The sequence below is a fragment of the Falco peregrinus genome, chromosome 5 (genome assembly GCF_023634155.1).
Source record: "Falco peregrinus isolate bFalPer1 chromosome 5, bFalPer1.pri, whole genome shotgun sequence".
Taxonomy (NCBI): Eukaryota; Metazoa; Chordata; class Aves; order Falconiformes; family Falconidae; genus Falco; species Falco peregrinus.
The window spans coordinates 109,248,222-109,272,916 of record NC_073725.1 but is presented as its reverse complement, the minus strand read 5'-3'; the positions used below and the strand labels follow the sequence as shown (position 1 = coordinate 109,272,916).

The window sequence follows — 24,695 nt, the reverse complement described above, 5'->3', positions numbered from 1 at the left end:
GGCGAAACATGGCAGGTGAGCGATGATTTCTGCATGTAACAAAACTCCGGAATCTGACTGAAAATATTTCAGGTCACTGTTGAAAAATGTTTGTTAGAAAGAGCACGATTTCAGCATGCGTGTAAGTGGGCAGAGCGTTTCACTGTCGGTTAGTTCTACCCATTTTTGTGATCTCTAGATTTGGTTTCTGCTGATAGAAAAATGGGAATTTCCTGAAAACGGAGAGCAGATGCTGACGTGTATTTAGCAAAACACACCAGAACCATGTTTGAATTTATAGACATCAACTTCTAGCTGTACCAGCAGAGCTGCAGCTCCAACAGGAGACCAGCCAGCAGCCAGATTGACCCTGGAAGAGGGTTATCCTGCAAGCAAGTCAGTAGAGGGCACGCGGAGCCGTGCAGCTGGCATGTCGCAGTACGGCACGGCTGTGGCACACACGGCTGCCTGTGCGGTGCGGGCTGGCAGAAACACCCTGGCCAACACGCCACCCTCAGCCTGCTGTGTGCCCTGCCGCAGCCCGGCTGCCTGTCAGCAGCAGTCATCTCCAGTGGTTCGCTTCTCCTGTGCAGTCACCCCGAGCTGGGAAGACAGGCAGATATAATCAGGACGTTCAAACATGATGCATGTAACAGGTACCTGAGGAATGTCCCAGTGTGGGCTGAGGACACGGCATTTCTGGGGACCCTGTCATCCTTGGAGAGCGGCTCGTGTGGAAGCAAAAGCCTTTTTTCTTGGGAACAGAACCAAGGTCTGCCTGCCTGGCCCACAATTCCATACCCAGGCCAGGGGAAGATCTGGTTGGTAAATATGTAACTGCACGATAGGTGGTCTCCCTCCCCAAGGCAGAATATCACACTTGCAAGACCTGCAAGCCTTCCAAAGCTCCGGTAGCCGTGGATTTTGTGCTGGGCGACGCCAGGAGGCAAGGATGACTTCAGCGCCTTGAATTGTGGCAAATGCCCCATGTGCAAAACTGCATTACTCAGGCTGTGCTTACGGTGGGAAAGATCATGAACTTGATGCCCGTGGAGTATCTGGGGATTTTTGAAAGGAAAAAACCAAGTCCACTGTAATACTAGTAATGTGGATAGTATTTTTCTGTTCTGCAATTTTGAGTATTGCCTTAATTAATTTTCCATCGTGGTGGTGATATGATCCAGGAGCTGAGTTTAGAGATCCTCAGGAATCTTGCACTGGGTATCCTTTAGCAGACAAGAAGTGGGGAGGGCTGAGACAGCAGTGGCTGGGTGCTGGGAACTGTCTCATGAAGCCAAGAGCATTTCGCCTGTGTCCCCGAGACCCTTATGCTATCAGCTTGTGCCTGTCTTGTCTCCTCCCAGGGCCACAGAGACAAAGCAGAGGAAGAAGCCTCAGTCATCACCCGACTGGCTCCAAACCAGGGGATATCACTTGTACTCCTCTGCCACCCCCCACATAACAACTGAAGGATTTTTTTTCAGGATGCCTGAATAAATAACACCCAGGCTCGATTACAGCTTGTCCTGAAACTCTCCCCAAACATCCTTCCTATGTAGCATGAAGTAGTTCTCAGCGCTGCTCTCCTTACTCCATTCTCCACAACTTTTTAACTATGGTAATCTCTAAACAACAGCTCAAGGCTTACAGTGTGAGTCTCTTAAGTACCGTCTTTACATTAAAAAAAAAAAAAAATAATCCCCTCTGCAACGCAGGTACCCACCTGTGAGCATATGGTTTGAGCTGTGAAACTACTGTTCTCTGTCCCGCTCCTCTACTCTTCTCAGTGATGTTTACGTAAAAAATCTAAGAAATAACACCTACATGATGCTTTGAATTTGCCTGCCTGGAAAACTCTATCATCTGTCAAATGAGTAACAAAATTTCTACATCTTCAGCAGTTCCAGAAATGTTATTTCAGATTATGATACAGCTGCAGGGCTCTGGATTAGCAGCTTCCCCAGGCAGTGTATTTGCAATTGGACTGTGAAGCTATATCCAGTATGGCTCTCAACCGGAGAAAAGACACAGCTGACTTACAGCGCTTCAAAAAAAAAAAAATATATAAAAAAAAAAAAGATAAAGTTCATCCAGCCAGTATGGCTGCTGCAGATTTGTAGTTCCCTGGGAAGTGGTAGTATAGCTGGTCAAATTGTAATTAAAGCTAAAGTGAAGTGTTTTGTTCAAATAAATCAAATGCTTTGAAAAAGAAACATTTGCCAGACTCTTCTCTGCAGATACTGTCTTTTCAAAATGGAATTTTAGTTAATTAGCACTTTTTACAGATAGCCAAGCTTTCTTACTAGGTGAGATGCTGAACAAGGGTTACTGGTCTCCGAGGAGCAGAGGCTGATGACTATGTTACCTGATCCAGAATATCTCATATGTTAAGGCTGTTTCACATTACCATTTTCCATATAAACAAGGTGGAAGCTGTTCCTTCACCTGAGCGACTGGCCCATGCTATGACATTGCCTTGTCTTATGGCAGAGAAGCAAGGCTGTTGGTTGGCTGGTGGGTAAATGCACAGTACAGCAAAGTGACTTGAGCAACACAGGTGACAAAGGAGAACCTAAATGACACGATGAGTAATAAAACCAGACTCTCTCCATGGCTGCTGGTTTCAGTGAAGTAGCTTCCAGCTTTTTCTGTGATGTCAGATTTTTTTTTTTCCCAAATCTAATAGCTCCGTACGTGCCAAAACAAAGGAAAAAAGAAAAAGTCAAATAAAAATCTGCAATAAAATTACTGGGAATGTTTAATAATACTGAAATGCATGTCACATTCTTCTGATTAGGACTTTGTGCTGATTTGTGCCCAAATCAGCGTGTAGATGAACTGTTTGGGATTGGAGCTGCTAGGATGCAGAAGGTCCAGACACCCAGAGGCTGGGGACAGTTCCCCAGAGCAAGTTGTGCTTGGGAGGGGAGGCATCTCTGACAATGGGCTGGAACTGGGAAGAAAGTGAGATTTTAGGGGTTTTGTTGTTGAATATAACTGTGAATAACACAACAGTTGCCTTCATCATTTTTCTTGCAGAAATGAGGCGTGTTGAACTGTTTCCAGGTAGCAGATGGTAAGGGTCCCACTTTCATATTGGCTAGATCTGTGACTGGCTGGAAAGCAGCTTTTCTTTTGTGTTGTAGGATCTGTCACGGGAATTCTCAGACAGAAAAAAATATACTGAAATTAAAAGACTAGTAAATAATTTCCATTTATTCCTGGAGGGGGAGGTGGATCCTGACTCAGTGAAGTGCTCCAGCCCATCTCAGCTCAGAAAAACACTCAAGTATCTACTTTCACACTTGCTGATTTGGATCTGTAAATTCAAATGGCTTTTTCATAAATTTCTGTTTTTCTTTTTTATTTGGCTGTTGACAAAAATTTGTTCTTCATAGATATACTTCAGAGTAAGATAGAAATGTATCAGTATTTCCTGTCTGTTATCAAGACAGTTGCTTCCAGGTGATGGTCCTTCCACTATTTATCGATGACTGATCTAAGTAACCCACCTTCTTAAGTCAGCCAATTTAGAGCGAATGGGAGACATAAAAATAGTAGCGCTCAGACTTTCTGCTTGTCTCTACTAAGTGTTTAAAGTCCTTATCTGAGCTACAATAAAGTAAATGCTGCTGTGTTATGCTTTGTATACTTGACTTTCACCGTCCAAGGCCAGCGAGAGGATTTCCCAGTAAAAACTGTGGTTGCCCATCAATCAGGCTTTGCTCGACAGTCAGAATGTCTAAGAAGTGTTTTAGTTCAGGGTTTGTAGTTTTGTTCACTGTACTTCAGCCATGGTGCTGGCAAGCCTGTGGTGCTGACTGGTAACTGGTGATACAGCAAAGGTAACAGCCAAGGCAACTGACAGAATGTTAGGGGTGATGGCAAAGTGTTTATGATTTTAAATGGTGAAATGTGTAAAGTGCCTATGGCTCTATAAAGATGCTGGAAGAATAAATAAAATAAATTGGACCATCTGGCACTCACAACTTTCTATGTAGTCTTAGCCGGCAGTTCATAGGAAATTAAAACATAATAATATTGTCTCTCTCGATGGTTGTTAGGAGTGATCATTGTGAAACACGTGTAAACACTGAACTAAAATTTCTGGAAACAGCAGTGTATGCAAAATTGGCAGAAAATCACTGTGCTCTTGGGATCAGAATAACTGGAAGGAGAGCACCAGTGAGCCTGGAAGACTCTTGGATCTGCAGGGCAAGTAATGGCTAATGCAAAATTGCCGGCTCCCTGTGCCAGGATGCTGACAGGCTGAAGTGCCGCTGGAGATGTGGCACTGCACTAAGCCATCTAATTTCTTGCAGTCTGTGGGTTTTGATAGAGCTGAGTGACATGATGCTTTGTTTCCAAATTGCTCATTGCCATCCTTTACTCATCCTTCAGAAAGGCCAGTTGTCAGAATGTTGTAAAGGGTGCTTTGAGTAACAGACTCTGGTGATTATATTAGTAAACTCTTACTGTTTCATAAGTGCTGATGAGTAAATCACAGAGAGCTTGTATGAACAGGCATCTTATTTAACAGTTTATAACCTATTGACCATTGGGTTTAGTTGATTTGAAAATGCAGTGTGCTTCTCCTCCCAGTCTCATTTTAAAAATTCCTAGCCAATGCACAATAGATCTCAAATATTTTCTTCTATATTGGAACCTTTTTGTAACATCATTTTTTGGTTGTTGACATTAATTGTGAATGTCAGTTTTAAGACTGAAGAGGAGAAAACATGGTAACTGGAAACCTTTATTAAGCTCTAGTGCTCGATGTATTTATGTCCTTGTTTAGGTGCATGGGACTTATGAAAAGTTAGAAAGAAAGCTCAAAAAAGGATGCTGCTCCATTTGTGCTGAATAGATGTATTTGTTTTGTCACCTACTTGTTAAGTTAATGAAACTAAACATAAATTGTGGAAGAAATGGACAACCCTGAACTTCTAGTCTGCCTGTGTGTACTAGATTATGGTAAAAAGCCAAGCTTGTTTTTACCCGAGCAGCAACTTGAGATACAAAGCCTACCTCAAAATAGATCAACATATGGATGCTGGATTTACCCTTATATGGGACTGTTTGACTTGGAATGTAAAACAAAAGGTTCAGCTATCGTTTTAAAGTGGGCAGCCATAAGGAGCTCAAGTAACACGATGAAAGAAAGAGGCTGTGGGACAGAAGAACTTGAGCTCCCTTGGTGGGAGTTAGAGGTACAATTCGCTGCGTGCCGGCACAAACCAGTGGGATGGATTGGTTTTGCTCCCTTGTAGTGGAGCTGTGACACATGCTTGCACGTTAGTGACATGTCTAAAGAAAAAGGGTTTATTTTCTTCCTTTCTTTTGTCTTTTTAAAGATGGCAATCTTGGCTGAGACTTGTAAAAGGGCCGTCTCCCCACCCTGGATCCTTTCTGCACTTTGTGACTTGGTGAGAACCTTTCCTCCCAGGCCGTGACTGTGCAGGATCCAGAAATGCTTCTCAGCACTAACGAACTGTTGCTGTATTTCTAAGTATTTCATTTTTCAGTTCTAAAGAAAACTCTTTAAAGTACGATGAAAGCAACGCAAGTCAAGCTGATGCTTGCAGCTGGAATCCCTGACATGAGCACACACAGAAGTGAGGAGAGCCAAGCTTTCATCCTGCAGTTCCTTCTTTTGGGAGCAGAAGTAGTTGATATCCAGTGTTTTTAATAAAACTAATCTTTGGATAGGACTCACTTAATCTAGCTTTTTCTGCCTAGAAATTATAAATGTCTGGTCTTAGCTACATTCAGTCGCTAGCTGAGAGAGACAGGAATCTCTAGACCGCTTCATTCCACCTTGTTAGACACCCATCATTAAGTGAGCTGAGAGGAGCCCCGTTCATCATCATGCTTGCTGAAGAATTAAACTGTTGATATCTCAATATTTGACTTAATAAAAAGGCTTGTAAATAACATTTGAGTGAAAACATTGCATTTAATTTGATAAAGTAGAAAAAAATTATTTTTTGGAAGGACTCAGAAACTCAGCTTTTGTACACAAACTTCGTTGAAAGACTCATTTCACTCTGCTCCAAGGGAAAATAAGGTCTCAATTGTTTCTTGTGTGGCAGGTTCTGTTGAAACTGGATGTGAAAAATTCCCATCTTCAGAAGCTGATGAAGAACCTTTTGAATTTCCAAATTAATTTGGCTTGATTGTTATTGTGCCTTTTTCTTTTTGTTGGTTTCTACAGTCAGCCTAGTGAGAGTTATTGACGGGGCAACGTGCTGTTGAAGAAGTAGCCAGAGCGAAAGGATCAGAAAGAGATATGTTTTATTCAGTGTCAGGCTTCTGCCTGCTTAGCTGCATGTGTAGCATGGGACTCTGAACACTGCTGTTGACAGTAGTCAACAAAACATTACACTTTGGCCTTAAAATGTAGAGTGCAACGCCTCAGGAAAAGGATCTTGAATACTTATTTTTGTAGGCACATGCCATTTGAGGTTTTGTATTCCAAAGCTGGTAAAGTGGCTAGATTTGGGTGGATTTTCCTGGAGATGGCAGAAAGTGTTCGTTCTTGCTGTAGTGCCACCAGTTGCCAAATCTTTGAGCTGTGCTCTCACTTGCAGGGTGGGTAGAGCCAAGCGAGGCAAAGGTTGAAAGCTTTGTATTGTGGGCAAAGCAGCATACTGTTTCTTCGTTTTAATTCAGAAACAGCTGTATTGCTTTAGCTGAAATAAATAAAAAAAAGATAAAAGAAATTGCTTGAGGCGTACACCCAGCATGTAAACTTTCAGCCTAAAGCTTGGCAATGGCATAAATAGCTGACAAAGGACCTTATACTGGAAAGCATTGGGCAACTTGGATAATGATGACTGATCCTTCAGATACATTTAAATGGAAACATCCAATGCCCATTATCTTACTAGGTTTCTTGCTTGCAGCTGGCATTCTTTCTTTTATATAGAAAGAATTACTGAAAAGTTTTGTTTACTGGAGAAAATAAATTCCTCTATGCTGAGAGTTGTGCAACTTGGCAAGTATTGGCCAAATTGCTAGAGCACCTAACTCTGTCAAGTACCCTTTCAAGTTAACTCCAGCTTCTGTATCTCAAATACAACTTACTTATTTATTTTGAGCCATCATAGACTTTTTTTTCCTTTCCATACAGCTCCCATAACTTGCATTTGACAATAGATCATTTGCAGCTACCAGAAGGTGCTGGTAGCTTTAGTGGCTGTGTCAGATTTTGCTTTTGGTGACTGTAGACAAAACCCAATTGCTAAAACTGACCCTTCAAAATTTCAGTGGCAAAAATGATATGCTACACATGAGATCACCGGGGATCTGTCCCCAGAGCAGCAAAGGATTCAACCATTTTTCCCGTTGTCATCTCGCCGTGCAGTGCTGCAGAGCTGTAATGCTGTCAGCCTGTTGGTACCGCTCCAACACAAAGCTGTGGTTTCCCGTTTCATCTCTTGCTGCCGTCACACAATCTTCTGCATCACGTGATGCCTTGGCAGTGCACGGGGTGAGATGCTCAAGCTAATGACCTTTGTCTTGAGTCCAGCACCTGGTACTGGTCTGACTGGCAGTAATCTGACTGGTTGAAGTGGAGCTGTTGCCAGTTTTTGTGAGATAGATGAGATCCAATTTTTAAACAGGCAGGCGACTCAGCAAAATGTGACTGTTGAGGACCTTCAGCTCAGAATCACCCTTTCCTACATTTGGCTGTGCTCCAGGTAGCTGTCCCTTCAAAGCTGGCTGCTGAGAATCCTTTTTTTCCCATTCTTTAGGGAAGTGTGAGATTGCCCGTATGAGGGAAGGGTTAGCTTTTATATCTGAGAGGTGAGGGAAATAAAGAACTTGTACATCATTGGCCTGTGTGTAATTGGTAATTGTGTTTAATGGACAGCTTGTTGCTGATATTTTTAGAAAGTGTTTTTTCAAAAACAGTGGTATGCTATTGAAAACTAGTGTTATTTCTAATTATTAAGATTGCATGATCAGGTTTCTCATAGTCAGTTGCACGTCCTTGCTTTTTCCTGCTTCATTTACAAAGAGAAGCTGTACACAGCAAAATGGGAGAGGAAAATACTAATTAAATGTTTGTTTGGATGAGGCAGGGTTAAAAACCCAGCTTGCTGTGTGAACAAAAGCGACTGGGGTTTTGATTTAGCAATGTCTGATGCAGGGGATGTTTTACTCCAAATTCAGTCACCATGGAAACAAAACTTCTCTTTAAGCATGCTGTATCTTTGACGGAGCAAGAGGCTTCTTTTTGGCAGACATCTTTCCATCTTCTTTGTGGATGATGAATACTTCTGCAATGAGCCACTTTCTTCTGTCTGCTCTGAAATGTATTGTTTCTACTACGCATTATACAGTGTTCCTCCTTGAAACAAAGACACCACTTTTCAATAGGATTCTGAAATCTCAGGAAATTTGAGATGTTTCTTTTCTTCCGAAAACAACTAAAAATCAGAAAGTTCACATGGTGTGTTGGTAAGAATTTCTGTTAAAAGGTCCTCTGACTCTCAGAGGTAGCACAAGTATCCAGTGATGTGGAAATTGCTATGGTAACTGCTTTTATTGTATTCTTAATTAAAAAGTCACATAAAACCTGTGCAGCCATTAGTAAGTGAAAACTTGGCTAGGGCAGAGCTCACGTAACCACTCTCCATGTTGTCCACTCTCCATGTTATTCCTGGAGTGGGTGCTGAGGGTGCGTGGTGCTTGGTGTGTTGGGTGGTGACCCAAATGCTCTTGAGTGGCTCTTGATGCTCCTACTGAAAGGGTAGTTCGTGAACCACAGACTGAACAATTGGCACGCAGAAAGCAAAGGCATGATGCTAAGTACTACACAGATGGCAACATGTGATGTTAAATATATCAGACCCGGCCTTTTCCCTCTCAGGAGTTATGAACCACTGCTCTGCATCTGATGTGAAGAGAATGTCTTAATTTTTTAATCTGAAGAACCACTAATAAATCCAGCCATTCCTTCCAGCAGTAGCTGCAGTGCCTGTAAGGGTGACAGTAATGGGACTGTCCATCTCTGGAGGGGTTCCCACCACTTCTGGTCAACTCTGAGTGGGGAGAAGAGCACCCCAATAAAAGCAACCCTGAGAAGGAGAAATGCATACCTTAAAGTATTCTTTTATCTTCGTGGGGCTCACACTGAAGTAGGTTTTGTTCAACTCACTAGAACTGCTCTGTGGAGAGAAATGTCTGTGACATTCAAGACATCAAAAGATGATGTCTTTGCTAGGATTTGTTTTACTGTTTCTGAGGTTCGTTAATGGTCACAGGCAGACTCATGAAGACTTTAGAGCTGATTGTAGTAAATCAGTAGTGAAAAGGCTAAAGGAAGTCATGGCAGGATGTTAATTGCTTTGTGGCAATTGGTAGAATCAGCATTCCTGGATCTCATTATACTAGGTACTATATGTGAAAGTTAAAAGGAAAAGAATCAGCTCTTGCTCCAAAGCTTTATAAGCCAAACACAGGTTATGCATCCCAGAATGCTTGGGAAGAGGGTTGGTACTGGCTGCTGCAATGTGCATTTGGCTTCTCAGATGGTTTTGTGGTGGGGGCAGCACAAGAAAACAGGACTGGTAAATTTCCAGTGGATCCTTTATAGCAGGATCTGGAGAGGCGTGTCAGCTTTCAAGTGTCACTTGTGTTTGAAGAATTCAGTCAGGAATTTTTCATAGATAGTACGCTGTTCAAAAATAGTAAAAGGTTCAGTTTGAACATGCTTGTAAGCCACCGCAGGTTTGCATGTTTTACCACCAGAAGATTACTCATGCCTGCTACCTGCTTAAAGCTCTGTGAACAACCTCTGTTAACAAGCTACAACTACACACTATCAAGTGTGACATTTTGGCTTTTTGTACCAGATGTTTTCAGACAATTCTGCAAGCTGGAAAGAACCTGATGTTTCATAAAGGATCGCAGGTTTTGGTTCACTGATCTCATCACCCACTGCGCACATTTTATACCGGCCTTGTAGCAAGATGCTGGAGGACGTCAGGTTTAGGCTGGAAGGTTAGTGTCTGTTAAGGTCCAGGATAATACTAGCTGTGACAGGGCCATGCACTGAACAAAAATCTCTGGGGCTGCCCTAGCAGAGACCATTAGAAAGAAGCAGATGTGTTTGGATCGCTGCAGGTATAAATCCTATTACACAGCAAAAAGGGTACCTCCATACCTATTTCCAGCACAGTCACATAATGAAGCATTAGGTTAGTTTCAGAAATTTCCTTTATAGAGAGCTCTTCTTTTGTGTCTCTAAAATTATATCACCTAAAGCTTTGACATCTGGCTGCTGCATTATTGATACAAACCATGAACTTATTGTACTTATTGTATGTTATTGTCCTGTTTGTTCTCCAAGGGGGAAATCACTCATTGTCATCTAAAGTCTCATGCCCCCGTTGGATGTTCTTCGTACTCATGTTTTGCTCTGTGAAAGAGTTTTGCCAACTAGCAGCTTGACAATACAAAGAAAGTTCAAGGTTGGACGATAGCAGCAAGAGGTCTGGGCCACATTGTTATTTGGCTTTGCCAAATAATACATTTGCTAAAGACAGTTTTCTATGTCACAAAGAATTTGGGGATAATCTGTAACTTTTAGGTGACAAAGTATGTTGCTGTGTTGGGTGAACGGACGAGTCCGGAACAGCCTGTTACTCCTGGAAAACAAAGAGATATGACAGCCCTGAAGAAAATGTTTCAGGGGTGGTGAGAATGGTCAGTAGATTAACAGACATAATTGCCAGTCTGGCAGAATTAAGGAAATGGACTCAAAAGTTTCTGGTTTATGAAAAAGACTCTACCTAGAAATAGAGGTGATGTAAGCAGAAATGAGCAGCAATGCTTGGAGATATCACTGGAGAAACATGAAAAAATTGGAGAGGCTTTCAGAAGCTGAAATGTGTCAGGTTAAAGAAAGAAAAGGGGCTGATTAAAAACAAAGTATGCCTTTTGTGCATTTGTTTGGATGTTTTACTCTTTTCTATAAGTAAATAAAAACCCAGTGCCCAGTGAGCTGGTTGGTCTTGCGGAGAGTGGTCTCCAAAGGCTCCCTGCTGGAATGGTGGAAGGAAGCTGCAGCTGCTGCAGTGGTGCAGGAGGTGTCCAAGAAGGATGAGCAGGTAGCTGAAATCCACATACCGGAGTTTATTCAAAAGGCCTAAAGCAGAGGGATCTCAGGATCCAAAACCTATTACTTAAAGGGTTAATCTGAAAAAAAATTAGAAGGTAGGTGAAGTGCAGCTCACCAACAACTGCTCTGTATAGTAGGTAGGTCTGAACTGAGATTTCCCTGCACGTGTGATTTCCAGCCTGATGTTCCTATTGCTGAACACTTCGTTACCTTCACAGTGGTGGGACTGACAGTACTAAACACCAGGGAAGCACTCAGCACTCTGCAGGACCCTTATCCTGTAAATGGCTTCAAATTGCACTGGAATTTGTATGCAGTTCTTATATTTCAGTGTGCTGCACTGGCTTAGGACAGCTGCGCAGTCCCTTCTCTCTGCTCGCCACAAAATGTTGGTACTTACTCATCCTGTGATTCTTTAGGAAACTGAGTTGATTAAAAGGAGAGGCCAACAACATTAAATCCTGCATTTTTTTCTTGCATTTTTCTGCATTTTGAATGCTGTGACCTTGGGAGAGAGTAGAAAGACTCATGGCACTAAAAATTCATAGAAAGCATCACCCAGAGCCAGAGTCAGGGAGTGCTGCAATGGAAAAAACATGACATTTCTGTATTCAGCCAAGTCATCTATGAAATGCCATAATGATGTAGCTCTGTATCATTGTCCCCTGCTTTTACAGATTGTTTTAATTTAATTATTCCAGGTAGCTAGAGATGTCTTCCAGATGTTTGACTTGATTTGTTTGAAAAATGGGTCTGTCTGAACATCTGTCCCTTGTTAAAATAAATAATCAAATGTGTAAAGATGCTAAAATCAAATTAGAGGCAGATGGACTTCAGCTCATCCTTCTTGGCTGCAGGCAGGAAGAACAGTGCTGTATGCCTTACATCTGAAAGCCAAAGGGGCTTCCAAGAAAGTTACTGGTAGAATAAGGTAAGAAAAAGTGGACTATGCTCAGCAGCCTATTTGTGTATCGAAAATCCCATTCAATATTTAACCTGACTTTTCATTGTTGTGTTGGTAAGAAATGCTCATTGAGAAATGTGTCAGCTGAAGGTTTTGTACTACAGGACAAAAAAGGACTGTAGAGGACAGAGACCAAAGCGCTGTGACTTTTCTAAATTACTGTGCAAATACAGGAAATAAAATTATTTTTAAATTTGCGTGATACCTTGCAATCAGTATTGAGTGCACTCACCCCCCCTGAATTAACCAAGCCAGGGTGCATCCCCGGCCACACGTTGTCCTCTGCAGTGAGAGAGGGGTGCCACGATAGTCAGCTCACTTTCGCTGATCTGCCAGAGGGCTATATAGTTTGTATGCAACTTTTTACTCGTATTCCTCAGTAGTCTGTGGCTGTCATTTCTTCATACCAGTCAGTCATCAGCCTTATTTTTCATGGGCGTAGAGTTATACATGAAATAAAATGCAGGCATTTTTTCTGATGCACATGGAGGAGACTTAGTGTTTGCAATATACTTGCACAACACTGCGCTTGGCCATGTGGGGTAATAGGTTGCCACGTGGAGTGAATTTCCTGAAACAGTGGAAGCACCTACTTTCTCCAGAGTAGTATTACCACTATTGCAACATTAAACCACTTTGTACAGCAGTTGCCGTTTGCTGTAGCTGGTAATTCTCTACTCAACGGGCGTGCAGTCAGCATGGGTCTGGTACCAAGGGGGAGTGCTCAGATCTGCAGCCACAGGCTTTGGCATCAAAAAAGATAAAAAAACCCCAAACATTCAGGAGCTGCCTGAATCAGTTAGATGGTGCTGCCTGATGTATTGTACAGGGCACAGAGACCCAGAATTAAAAAGCAGAGGGAACCTACAGTCTCGCTTGCGTCAACATTAGTGATTTGGGCATGTTCGTGGGAGTGGGAGCGAGGAAGAGTGGAAGGAGATGGCATGGTGGGATTCAGGATGCTGGGATCACTTTATGTGAATGTTAAAGTGTGAATCTGCACCACAGAATACAGTTCCTTGCTACTAGAAAAGACTAAATCACTTCAGATTGGAGTAGTAATGTGCAAATCTTTATCTAGCTTGAATCACAATATAATATTTTGAGATTCAAAGACATTAATTCAGCTTCTCAGCTCCTGAGGTAAGAGAGACTGTGGGTCTCTCCCCTTCCACATCTAAATCCAGAGGTGCAGATGAATGAGCAGCAGAGAAAATGTGTCTGTTAGTTCGGCAGCTGCTTGCTGCCCTCCTGACTCAGCACTAAACCAACTCGTCAGTGTGGCAGGAGGGAAACCTACAGGTTGAAGTTATCATCTCTCCTGCAACCTTTTAAATCAAAGCCCCTGCCCTCTCGTGAGCTTTGATCCACAGTGAACATAAGCAGGCTTCAGTGGGCTCTTCGGGGGCTTCCAGCTTAAGGAAGAATATCAACTTTTCCTTGATTTCCAGAGGGAGTTCAGAGTGCTGGCTGGCCTGAAGTGTTGCTAGAGGCTGTTAAACACATGCTGTTTGTTACTTGGACACTTGTGATTTATATGCAAGGAGTGCAACTTGTCACTGAGGTGTGGTCTGGCTTTCCAAAATGGATGGATGGTGTGGTGGGCCCCGTGACGGCCGGCATTCAGAACGTGGCTGTTGGTTGTTGCTCAAGTCCCCTCCAACCCCTCTGCAGGAAGGGCGACTCCAGGTCTCTGTCTGCCTAGTAAACGTGCGTGTGGGAGCTGGGTTCATCCAGGCGCCGTTTGGAAGCCTTGGCTTGTTTGGATGAGGCCACTGCTGAGGAGCAGGGTTGAGATCATGGGCGGTCAGATCTCTGACGGCGGGTCGGAGTTGCTCGCTCTGCCGCAGGCCAGTCCGCCCAGGCGGGGAAGGCCGCTCTTCTGGGGAAGTTTGGCCCAAAGGTTTTTTTAACGTCTCCAGCTTTTCTCTAATACCCAAGCCAAGAAACTAACTGAACTTGCAGCCTCTTAATATGAGTGGAGAACATCCTGAAAATAATTGCTGCAAACAAAATTAATCTTAGGCTGCCGGCAGAACACCCCTGAAGGATTGCCTTCTAAGTGCTTGGAGTTAGATAAGAAATAAGCTCTCTTTAGTGATGCGTGTGCTTTCTAAATAAACTCCTTTTAAACAGACTTGCTGCTTAAATCTGTTTATTTACTGTGGCACATTGTGCAGATTATGTTTTAAGGAGCTCAGCAACAAACATCAGAGCTTTTACATACGTGAGATCTGAAGGAAAATGGGAGTGAGATTTCAAATATCCCATTAATCTTTTCACTTTAGGTCTGAGCCAGCTTCAAATTGCGCCGAACTGCTGCCAAGTGTGAGTGAGTTTCAGTCCAAATAAAGGAGACTTGGCAGGTCTGAGCCGCCAGGCTTTGTTTCAGGAGTGTTTCAAGGAGAGGGGAGATGGCGTTTTGGTTGAGCCTCTGCCGGAGCGGCGCAGTGCTTCGTGGCAGCCGGGCCTCAGCTGGCCCCAGCTGTGCGTGCTGAAGGTGCACTTCGCTTTTTTACATTTCTTTGCTTATGTTTTTAATCTGCATGTACGGAGGTAGCTGTTAAAATGCTTGTACATTGGAAGCCTGGAGCGCGACGTGACTTAATCCCCCACACATGTGCGGTTCAGCCTCTGCCGGCCGCTGTGATTTAAGACTTCATGCGAAGTCTTTATCTCAGTGACAGCTGCAGGATTTTGCTCCTTTTGGATCAAGTTCTCCTGCTCCCATCCACCTGCAGTGAACCTGGGCTCCTTATGTTGGTCTTCTGTGATGCAAAGCCAGAAGGGTTAAAAGGGAATAACCAGAAACACACCGTGAGCAGGCTGCTGCTGGCGGAGCTGCGGTGAGAAGCCGAGTGGTCTCCGGGATGCGGCTCGTCTGCAGTCACATAGCCTACCCGTGAAAATTAGGAGATATTTTTGGGTTTGCCTTTTGTTCCTGAGGCTGCGGATGAAGCAAGCTGTTCCTCTGAGGCTGGGAGTCAAGCCGCCCTGCTCTGTGGGGTGGCAAGCAGGAGCTGTCTGGAGGGACGAGCTCTCAAGTTACTGCCTAGGGAAAGGGAGCTCCCTCAGTCCAGTGTGTTACCACCTCAGGGTCTGTGCATGCAGTAACCCTGAAAATCCCTCCTGCAATCTGCCTGCTTCGTGCCCTGCACGATCAACTATTTGCAAAGTCTTCCCAAACTCCTGTTCTCTGAATTTTCCTCGAAATAAGGGATGTTATGACAACAGTAGCAAAGAGGTTGTGGCTTCTCTTGTCTCTTGCAGGCATAAATCAGAGTATCTGCTGCACAGCACGAGCACTGGCTAATTTTGACAGGATTTCAGGTATTAGCCTGGAAGTATTTGGCTGTGATCTGAGTGATGACATCCACCAAAGTGCTTGTCTGCTGCAAAGCACTTACTGCTTCGGTGGGATTTGGGGTGACGTGTGCCTAGGTCTCTTGCAGAACCCTAGGATGAAACATAGGAACTTCTGGAGTGTCACCAATCCTTGTTCTTCCTCCCCTGTGTCATGCCCTTCCCACTCCAGTGAATGTTTTCACTGTGGGTATAGGCCTGTCAGTAAAAAAAGTGATTGAATAATTACCTGGAAGACACTTGTATTTTTGGCAGACACACCTTTTCATTAACATTTTGAAGCCTTCTGCTGACTGGAAAGCAGGTTTAGGTGCCTCCACTTTGCCTTGACTCTATGACTGTAGATTCTCTGCTGCTTTCAGCCTGGCTGCTAACTTTGCTAAGCTAAAGCACTGAAAAAACCTGAATAGTTTGGTGCCTGCAGGCCTTTTTCTCTTAATAGCCTCTGCTTCGTTTTAAGATCATCCAGACTTCTTCAAAATAGAACAAAATTATGTAGCTGGACAAAACCTTTTCCAGGAAAGTTTTTGTATACTTCTCCAGCCCAGTCACTTGTACCTCTTTGTGCAAACGCAGCACTCAGTTTGTACCTCTGCACCTGGTAATGCTCCTGGACATCTCTGGGCACTATTTTCTCCCTCTTTTTCCCTCCTAGAACTTGCTGGAGAGAATCTGCTATGTTTGGATTTTCCCACATCCTGAGTATGCATGGAGTGAATGTGGCAACAGATTGTAGAGACAGGGTGGCACATCCTCCCACCCAAAGCTTCCCCACTTTTTATGCATCTCTGGGGTGCCTAAGGCCTATCTCTGATGTTCCTCCTCCTCCCTTTCTGCTGACCTTGGCAGTCCTCACATAGACTTAGTTACTCCCTGACATCAAGCAAGCCAACACAAAGAAATCTGAAGTGCACTGCTTTTCCACACCTACAAAATCAGGTGTTAGCCCCTTTGCATGCCTGTGAAAAGCCAACAGTGAAAGAAGGATGGAGACTTCACTGTGTGATCACCTGTCTGGCCACTTAGCTAAAATCCAGTCCAAGTTTTGCCAAGGCAGAAACTTGGCCATTGCAGCAGCAGATGTCATTCTACTGAATTTCTGAATAAAATGTCATTGTGTGTTGGCACTGCAAAAGGCGTGTTACGCCTTGTAGACCAGCCAGCAAGGACAGGATTTCTGGCTGGGTAATTTGCACTTCCAAAGCAAGCCCGTGTTTTATGTTTGTGGTACCTGGGCCACTTGTCTGCCTTCTCTCGAGCCCACGTGTTGGTCTGGCAGGAGTGCCTCTGGGGTTAATCTGCTCTCAGAGACATTCAGAGCCAAGTGGTGACTTAAATGGGCACCCCATAGAGGGCTTTTTCCACAAGATTGTCTTCCATTGACACTACACACTAACAGCTGCTGGGGCTTGTATTCCTGAGCTGCCACCTCCTCCTTTCCAGTGTTTCTCCATGCTTAAGATGACAGAATGGATACTCATTTTGTCATCTGAGGGGGTTTTGTGGGGATCTGTGCCAGAACAGACAGGTCCCCGCGTGCTAAGTAAGAAGCTCTGCTTCCCACAGCATCCCTGTTGGGAAGGGGACTCGGCTGTAGAGGAATTTCACCTGGGTGGAATGCAGAGCAAGCCACAGGTGTCTCTTCCATAACTCAGCTCTCTCTTGCAGTCATTTTTTTTTCTACTAAATGCTGGGACTTCCCTAAAGTGCAAAGGTTTCTGCATTGCACACCTGGTAATCCCTGGAAATCCAGCTGACTGCTGACTTTTGCAGCAGCAAAACACGAGTGAGGCAGGAGGTCTAGTCTCTCTCTAGCTTTCAATGTTCTGCCAGTGCCACTTGTAGCAGCTGCCCTTCACTTCCCTGGACACCTCCAGCCCTGCAGGACAGCAATCTGCACCCATGAGTGTGTGTGCGTACCTCATTGCTGTATTAGACCCTGAAAAGAAGCCCACAAGTAGAGTGTGAAGTTGCTGGGGGAAGGACTGAAAATTGCATCCATTTTCAGAGCAAAAGAACATCAACAAGCCCTTTTTCAGCAGCGAGTGTCTGATGAGGGCTGAATTGATCCTCTCCTCTCATTCTTTCTTTGTGTCTTTTTGATGCTTAAATGTATACTGATAAGCCTTGTTTCTTTCTCCACCTTTAGAAAAAAAACCCAACAACCCAGCCTTTACTGCATGCCTGTTGGGAAGCTGTCCCTTAGAAGTCTCTCTTAGTTCAGACTTATCTTTCTGGCATTTTGGGGCAGCCAAATGCAGTTCTGTCCTCTCCGGCTGCAGCACTCGTTGGAGCCGTCATTGCTTCTGGGCCTGCAAAAGGTGAGATTCAGCCAAGTGAAAATGCGCTGCAGCCAGTGAGAAGCATTACAAGAAGCCATCTTCTGTATGTTGATTTATTTTTTCTCTTGCAGTGCAACTTATACACTTCCACTGCTCCCTAAAGAAGACAGATGCGTCTTTTTTTTTTTTTTTTTTTTTTTTTTTAAAGTTGGAAACTTTAGGAAATGTGTTTTTGTTTTGCTTGGAGGTAACTAAAAATTGCTACATTAATTTTAAGTCCATTGTTGAATAATAACTGCCTGGAGGTTTGTTACTTGTGTAGCAGGTTGGTGCCTGATGTGATTTTTAAAATGACCAAGACATAAAACCCTGAGAGCAAGAATTTATAGAGAAGAGATAAGAAAAATTTTATTAAGAAGAGAATGAGCTTGCCTTTCAATTTATTTTTTTTTCCTTAATGTTATCTGGGGCCAAAATGTCCCAGCATTTAGGTCATCCTGAACATTGGCATTCTCTCAACAGCACTTTCAAGGGCAAGTATCTCCTGAAGTGCTGAATAATAGATCTTGTGCCCTTCCTTCAGAGGAAACCCTGTGCAGTGCAGTGAAATGCTCTCTTGTTCCACCATCTAATAACCTGCAATATAATCTTCCAAATGCAGTATCAGTGAGTCTACACACGGGACACACGCTGGTCCAAAATGTGCATCCCTCATGCTGGGGTTTGGACCCTTTTCTTCAGTGGGGGCTCCGTGGTCCTTTCAGGGATGTTTGGGTGGCCAGGCTGCTGGTTAGCATCTTGGGTGCCAAAAGTGCCAAAACAGATCCCCTGACCAAGCCTGTAGGAAATTGTGGCATGTTATGCTTCAAACCATGGGGCTTTGGGGGGCTGCCCAAACAGCCTTTTCCATAGCAACTTTCATGTTTCTGTAACGTTATCTATTATAAAATTATTTCTCTGGATGATGCGTGAGGCTGAAGTTTGGAAAGAATATATATATATATATGTATATATATACATATATATAATACAGGAGTAGCTGCTGGGAAGTTCCAAGCTTAGAATAGTATTCCTTTGGATAATAAAAAGCTTGCGTTTTATTTTTTAAATAGTGGTTGTTCTAAAGTGGATCTGATCTTATAAGAGAGAGTTGCTTTTGAAGCAGAAAGGGAACCAAACATGCCCATAACGAATGAAGCAGCGCACACATAGAAACCCCCACAATTCCAGCAGTACGTTCATGAGAACATTATGCATATTCATAGAAACAGTGCTAAAACTAATGGTTTGTTCTGTGGGTGGAAACACAAGTCAACTGAAGTTCTAGGAGACAGGCCTCAAATAGTTGCTGTATTTTGAAATCTGGGCCTGTGACTTGGTTGCTGATAAATGTGTATTCCATGCAAACTGGGGTTTAATGCAAAGCTCTCTGCTGAGCAAAATGTTCTCTCATGCTTCATCTCTGCAGCCCTTGTTAGCTGGGTCTGTGGATCTAGATGGCTCCAGGGACTCTGACAACCAAACTGCAATTATTCCCAATTAAGTAGCCTGATATTTACTTAAGTCTTTTTGATTCTTTAAAAAATATCAACAGCAATTTAGATGTTTATGGCACATTTAATAAGCTTAAGCTGTTACACTACTTCTATATCGTGTCAGGAAATGACATGCACCATATTCTGAACAGCAAATCACGGTATTGGCATTTCATTTTAACACTTGTGATAGCCTCTTGCAATTCTAATAGCAATGAATGGCTCCATGGTATCCTGGCTACTTATGGTAAAGTGCTATCAGTGTAACTGAGAGCCACATCCTTTCCAAACAAAACTTGGGGGAATACTGTGTAATGAGAGCATGAGAAGCAGAAACAAGCACCATATCTTCAGAACAGGACAATCTACACTCTCTGTGACCAAGAGGATCATTGCAGCTGTTTTAGATATGATGAAATGGGATTTGGGTTTTTAAGATCTGGGGGGAGAGAATTTTTGTTTGCTTGTTTGCTGCTGTGGTGCTGCTGTTGGTCCCCAAAGGAAGTGATGGCTGTACATCAATCAGAGAGGGCTGCGCAAAGGCATCTGCAAACATGAGCATTTGTTGGGATACTAGCAGCAGAGGTGACTGCCCTGCACCCCCTGCAGCGCTGCTTGCAGGGCTGTGACTGCTCAGGCAGTGCTCACCAACCCTTTTGGCGTTGCTTGCAGAAGCCCTGCCTGAGGGGACGGCTGCCAAGGGCTGTACAGCTCCAGGGATGTGACGTCTCACCAGGGGCTCGCTCCCAGAGGTGTTTAGATGAGAAACCACCAAAAGAAGTTGGCAGTAAAGGATAGGGATGCAAGGGTGTAGATGACTTCTGTCCTTCAGCCCAAATGAAAGCAGTGCCTTGGACTACTGCCTTGCCCTGCTGCCAAATGTAACTTGGATAAGAATTAGGACTAGGTTCTTGATGGTTTGTAATCACATAAGGTCTCGCAATGATTTCTGAAAGTGTGTAGCTGCTAACCCCAGTGTCCTGGCCACTTTCCAGCTCATATAATTACCGTCTGTCTTTCTTGCCCCCTTCCCTCCACACCCCTGTAGTTTCAATTAGATAAGTCATTCTTTACTCCTCTCCACAATAATGCATGAGCTTGTGTTCTCCCCGTAGAGTAAACTTCCAACACTCACTATTTTTTTTTTTTTATCTAGACATCATTTGTTTTACATTGTGGTTTCATTATCTAATTAGTATTATCATGTCAGCGAGCCTGATGCAACCTGCCCGGTTTTGGGGCCTGAAGGTTTGTAGGTAGTGCAGCATACACTTATTTTATTAACTTTCTAAACTCTGGACCAAATCAATTATTTTGAATTGTACCAGGCTCCTCAGTGGTGAGGTTTTGTCAGGAGGATGATGGCTAACTTGTTTCGACATGGTAACACAAACATCAGAAGTCAGAGTCCTTAATGACTAATTTCTGGCCACTGTGTGGTTTTTGCGCAGCATTTTAAAAAGCACCATGGGGATGCTCAAACAGTGGTTTTTGACTTAAGCTAATGGCAAACAAAAGTGTGTGGCGTTGGCTAAACCAGTTTTTTGAAGGTGGTTAGGGAGATGGCAAATATTCGGGGTGGCTGCGGCAGTGCCTGGCATGGTGACATGAAACTAAAACAAGCTGACCTTCATTCGGCTCCAGCTGTGCATGTGGCAGCCTCAGCCCTGGCTCCAGAGTGGGAGATTTTGAAGTTTATAATGGCTTCGGTAATTTTTCCTGATATGCTGTGTCTGTGCCCCTGTAAAACAGTTTGAGCTCAGTGGCTCGCTGGGTATGACTGGCTGGGTGTAAGCATTTCTAGTGCTTTTGAAACTCAAATGACTTTTTTTTTTTTTTTTTTTTTTTCAGCAACGAAAGCAAGTCCTTTACCCTCAAATGTGAGCTGGGAGCAAATGGACAATGATTTTTCATGAGCCAGTCTGCTGTCGGAGCAGCGATTCTCATTGACAGAGAAGTTAATAAACATTAGGAGGATATTCCACAATTGACATTTCCAGTCCGTTCCTTTAATCCTGGTTGTAATTCAGCTCAGGACCTTACGGAATCTTGAGCTTCCCAACCCGTCATTTGAATGTGGTGGGTGGAATTAAATTCAGTCTAGTTCAGATGTGGCAAAATTGATCTTTACTTTCTGTACTTAGCTGGGATTAGCCTGGGACTGTAAATTTTTGGAAGGAGACTGTGCAGCTACAGTATGCTAATGGTATGGTACTTAGGTTTGCTGTATGGAATACACAAAAGGCGTGGTATAAATACGAAATAACTACATACAGTTAAGGAAGAAAAGAAAATGCAAGAAGAGTAAACTGTCCCCAGAATCTTTTGAGAATATACTGTTTGCTCAAGGAGGAGAGTTTAATTAAACTCCAGGGGTGAAATACATCCCGGGGGAGAGGGCCGGCACATGGCTTATGAATCAGAATTGCACATTAACCTCTTTCTTCTGGTTCACACACAGATGTATGGGATGAGTGTTTGCTTCTCTAGTCATTGGGGAAAAATCACTGATGCAAGCAGGGGGAAGGAAGATGGTCTTTAGGACTTTGGGTGGTTTTCTCGCCTTTACCCCCTCTGTTCTGCTCCATTTCAGAACCCCAAGCCCCAAAAATCAGTTCATTACCCACTTGCTGTTGATTGTCTTTCTCCTTTCAGTTGCTCAGGATTGCTGGTGAGCTCCACTTGTGCCTTCTGGAAGTTTGTGGGTTGCTGACAGCCCCATGCAGGGCACTGAGTGTGGTTGGAAGGAGGAGATGCAAAGGCAACACACAGAAGTGTCTGAACTCCACAGAGGATCGGAGCAAGCGACCTACCTGTCCCAAGGCAGCTGTACAGAGCATGTCTGAGTCTGGGGATTGATCTCTGCATCAAAAGAACGTAGGAGAAAACAGTATGTACCCTATAGAGAGCAGCATCTGCTGGAGTGTTGTGAAGTACTCTTTGTTTTGGTGAGAAGCCATGGAAACACTGGAGTAAAACCATTAGGAGGTTGTGTCTGCTTCCTGCCTTGCTTTCTGCACAGTCTGTTGCAGGTTTAATGAAAGCAAATGTGGCCTTTGGGCATGTTTCTGCTCACAGGGGTACTGTGCAGGCTGCTATAGCCGTTAATTTGATAAAAATTAGTATAGGGCAAATCTTGACCTCTTCCGAAACCAGTTATGGAAAATGAAATATTCTTCATTGGATCTGCCTGCTGTGGGTTTTTTTGGAGAAGTGTCTTACCAAGCCTGGTGGACACAATGATTGTTATGTTTAGTGTAGTAGAATGACATTATTCTGCTTCAGAAGTAGTTAAATAAGTCAAGTACTTAGGAAAAGTCAGTTCTTTGCTAGCTCTGAGCAGTCTTGCTGGTAAGATGGACAGTACCAGTAGAATTGCACTGACAAAACATTCACACTTGGAGACGGAAGTAGTATCAGTGAGAACTTTGAGCATGAAGAGAACAGGCGTGTGCCAGAGAACAAAATCTCTGACTGGCAACTACTTCAGTGTAAAGACCAAATCCAGACCTTGAAATCCTACTGATCAGCTGCAGCATTAGTTACAATAAGCTTTATGTGGTGTTAAAGTAGCTTGAAAGCACCCTTAGAGTGAGTGATAAGGTTTTTGTGGCAACTGGGTGTTTTCCTGACTCCTATTACCCTGGGCTTTTGCAGGAAAAGTGGCTTTTATGTAAGTTCAAATAAACTCTGCGTGTGTATGTATGTGAGTGCGGTGACTGTACACTGCGGGTCTGGGAACACCGGACTCACTTCTTCCTGTACATCCTGTACGGACAGACTCTACCAGGGAAGGGGCAGCTCTGGAGCCCAGGGCAGACAAACTGATCAATAAACCACATGGGGTCCAACATACTGAAGACAGGTCTGAACACGTTTATTAAACCTACGCTAGTCTGAGCTGAAAAATCACTGCATCGTACAAATCCACATTTAGTTCACTCTGAGTAAAACTGCACTGTAAACATAAGCAAAAATCCATGGGCATTACTTACAGCTGATTTAATCTTTCATACAACATGTTTCAGTGAAAAGGGAAAAATCAGGCAGGGCATTTCCTATGCATGGGGGCTTTTCAGTGCAGCATGTGTGTAAACAAGTGCAGAGTTTGGCATTTCAGAGAATCAATAAAGCACATTATAGAAACTCAGAGCCGGGAGTGTTTCCCATCCTTTGTGTACTGGTAAGTCTGGGAACAGATAAATGAGTTTATAACATCATCCAGCGATACCACTGCATCTTTCTGAAGTAATTGGCCAATTCACAGAATGAAAGTTGCCATCCAAGGGCGCTAATATTAATTTCTATAAGAGCAACATTTATCTGGTATTGAGGTGTTATAGGGAGACCAGGCAGTCATCCTTTTCTTTTTTTTCTTTCTTTTTTTTTTTTTCCCCTCAGTAATTCACTTCCTTTTAAGGCTGCAAGTAAGCAGAGTTCAAACTGACAGCAGAAAGAAAAATGTTGTCTTTTCGTTGTTCCATCACTGTGGAACAGAGTATGCTCAGGTTGGGTCAGTTCTCTTTGCCAGAGGACTTTTTCAGCGGAGGCCTGAAGCTTTCATATTCCAGTGCTTGTGATACAGATGGAACAGGGAATGTCTCTCTGCTTATTATTCATGTTTTTCAGTGCTTGGAAGTAAGATGTGTTTGGTTACTAGTGACTAGTGGTTATTGTATCATAAGCCCTACACCAGCCTCCCATTCCCTCTGCCTTTGCTGCTGAGCTGTGAGTAACTGTACTTGTAAAGGGACAAGGAAGGATGGGAAGTGTGTGTGCTCCCCACCTCTGTGCTGTGTTGACCAAAACGCAGAGTGCTGCACCTCTGGGCACGACGTGGGGAGCAGAGCATCCCTATGCGAGTGAAAGCTGCTGGGTGTGTCAAGCTGCTGGGTTACGCCAAACTTGTGATGGGAGAAGGGTCTGCATCATCTTCCTGCTCCGTTGGAGGTTGTGTGTGAGATTGGAAAGGGTCAGAGCTGCTTTTGACTGAGAATTGCTATGGCTGTCTGGAGGGAGGAGCTCAGAATAGCAAACATGAAGGGTATTGAGACTTGTCACTGTCTCACCCGGCTCAGGGGCCTCAGGAGTTTTGTGGTGTGGCCAACAGAATTGAAAAAAAATTATGCAACCTCTCCTTGTTGCTTCAGTCATGCTCAGTATTGTAATAGCACAGGAGTAATCTCAGGGGAATTGTGAGCATCTCCATAGCATTCAATGACTCTCATTGTGCTGTCACCCTGCATAAAACAGATGTGAAGCCTGGACCTGAGGGAAGTTATTGTGCCAAAGGCCAAATGTTGGAGGTATGTTTAAAAAAAGGTCTAGTTCTCGTACTGAGTGTGAAGAGTAAAGCTCTTGGAAGATCGGTTTCCTTTTTTGTGCAAAATGGGCAGTGCCCATACAAGTCCAAAAGATAGACATGAGTGTGTGAAACTGCC

General features: G+C 43.7%; 1 long non-coding RNA gene across 1 annotated transcript in view; it reads left to right on the top strand.

Moving 5' to 3' along the window:
- Nucleotides 1-23,356, top strand: part of LOC114011358 (uncharacterized) — a 38,740-nt gene extending 15,384 nt beyond the window's left edge. The window contains exons 4-5 of the long non-coding RNA XR_003553209.2: nucleotides 21,106-21,333; nucleotides 21,910-23,356. This is a non-coding gene — a long non-coding RNA (uncharacterized LOC114011358). The remainder of the gene's footprint in view (nucleotides 1-21,105; nucleotides 21,334-21,909) is intronic.
- Nucleotides 23,357-24,695: the final 1,339 nt, after the last annotated feature.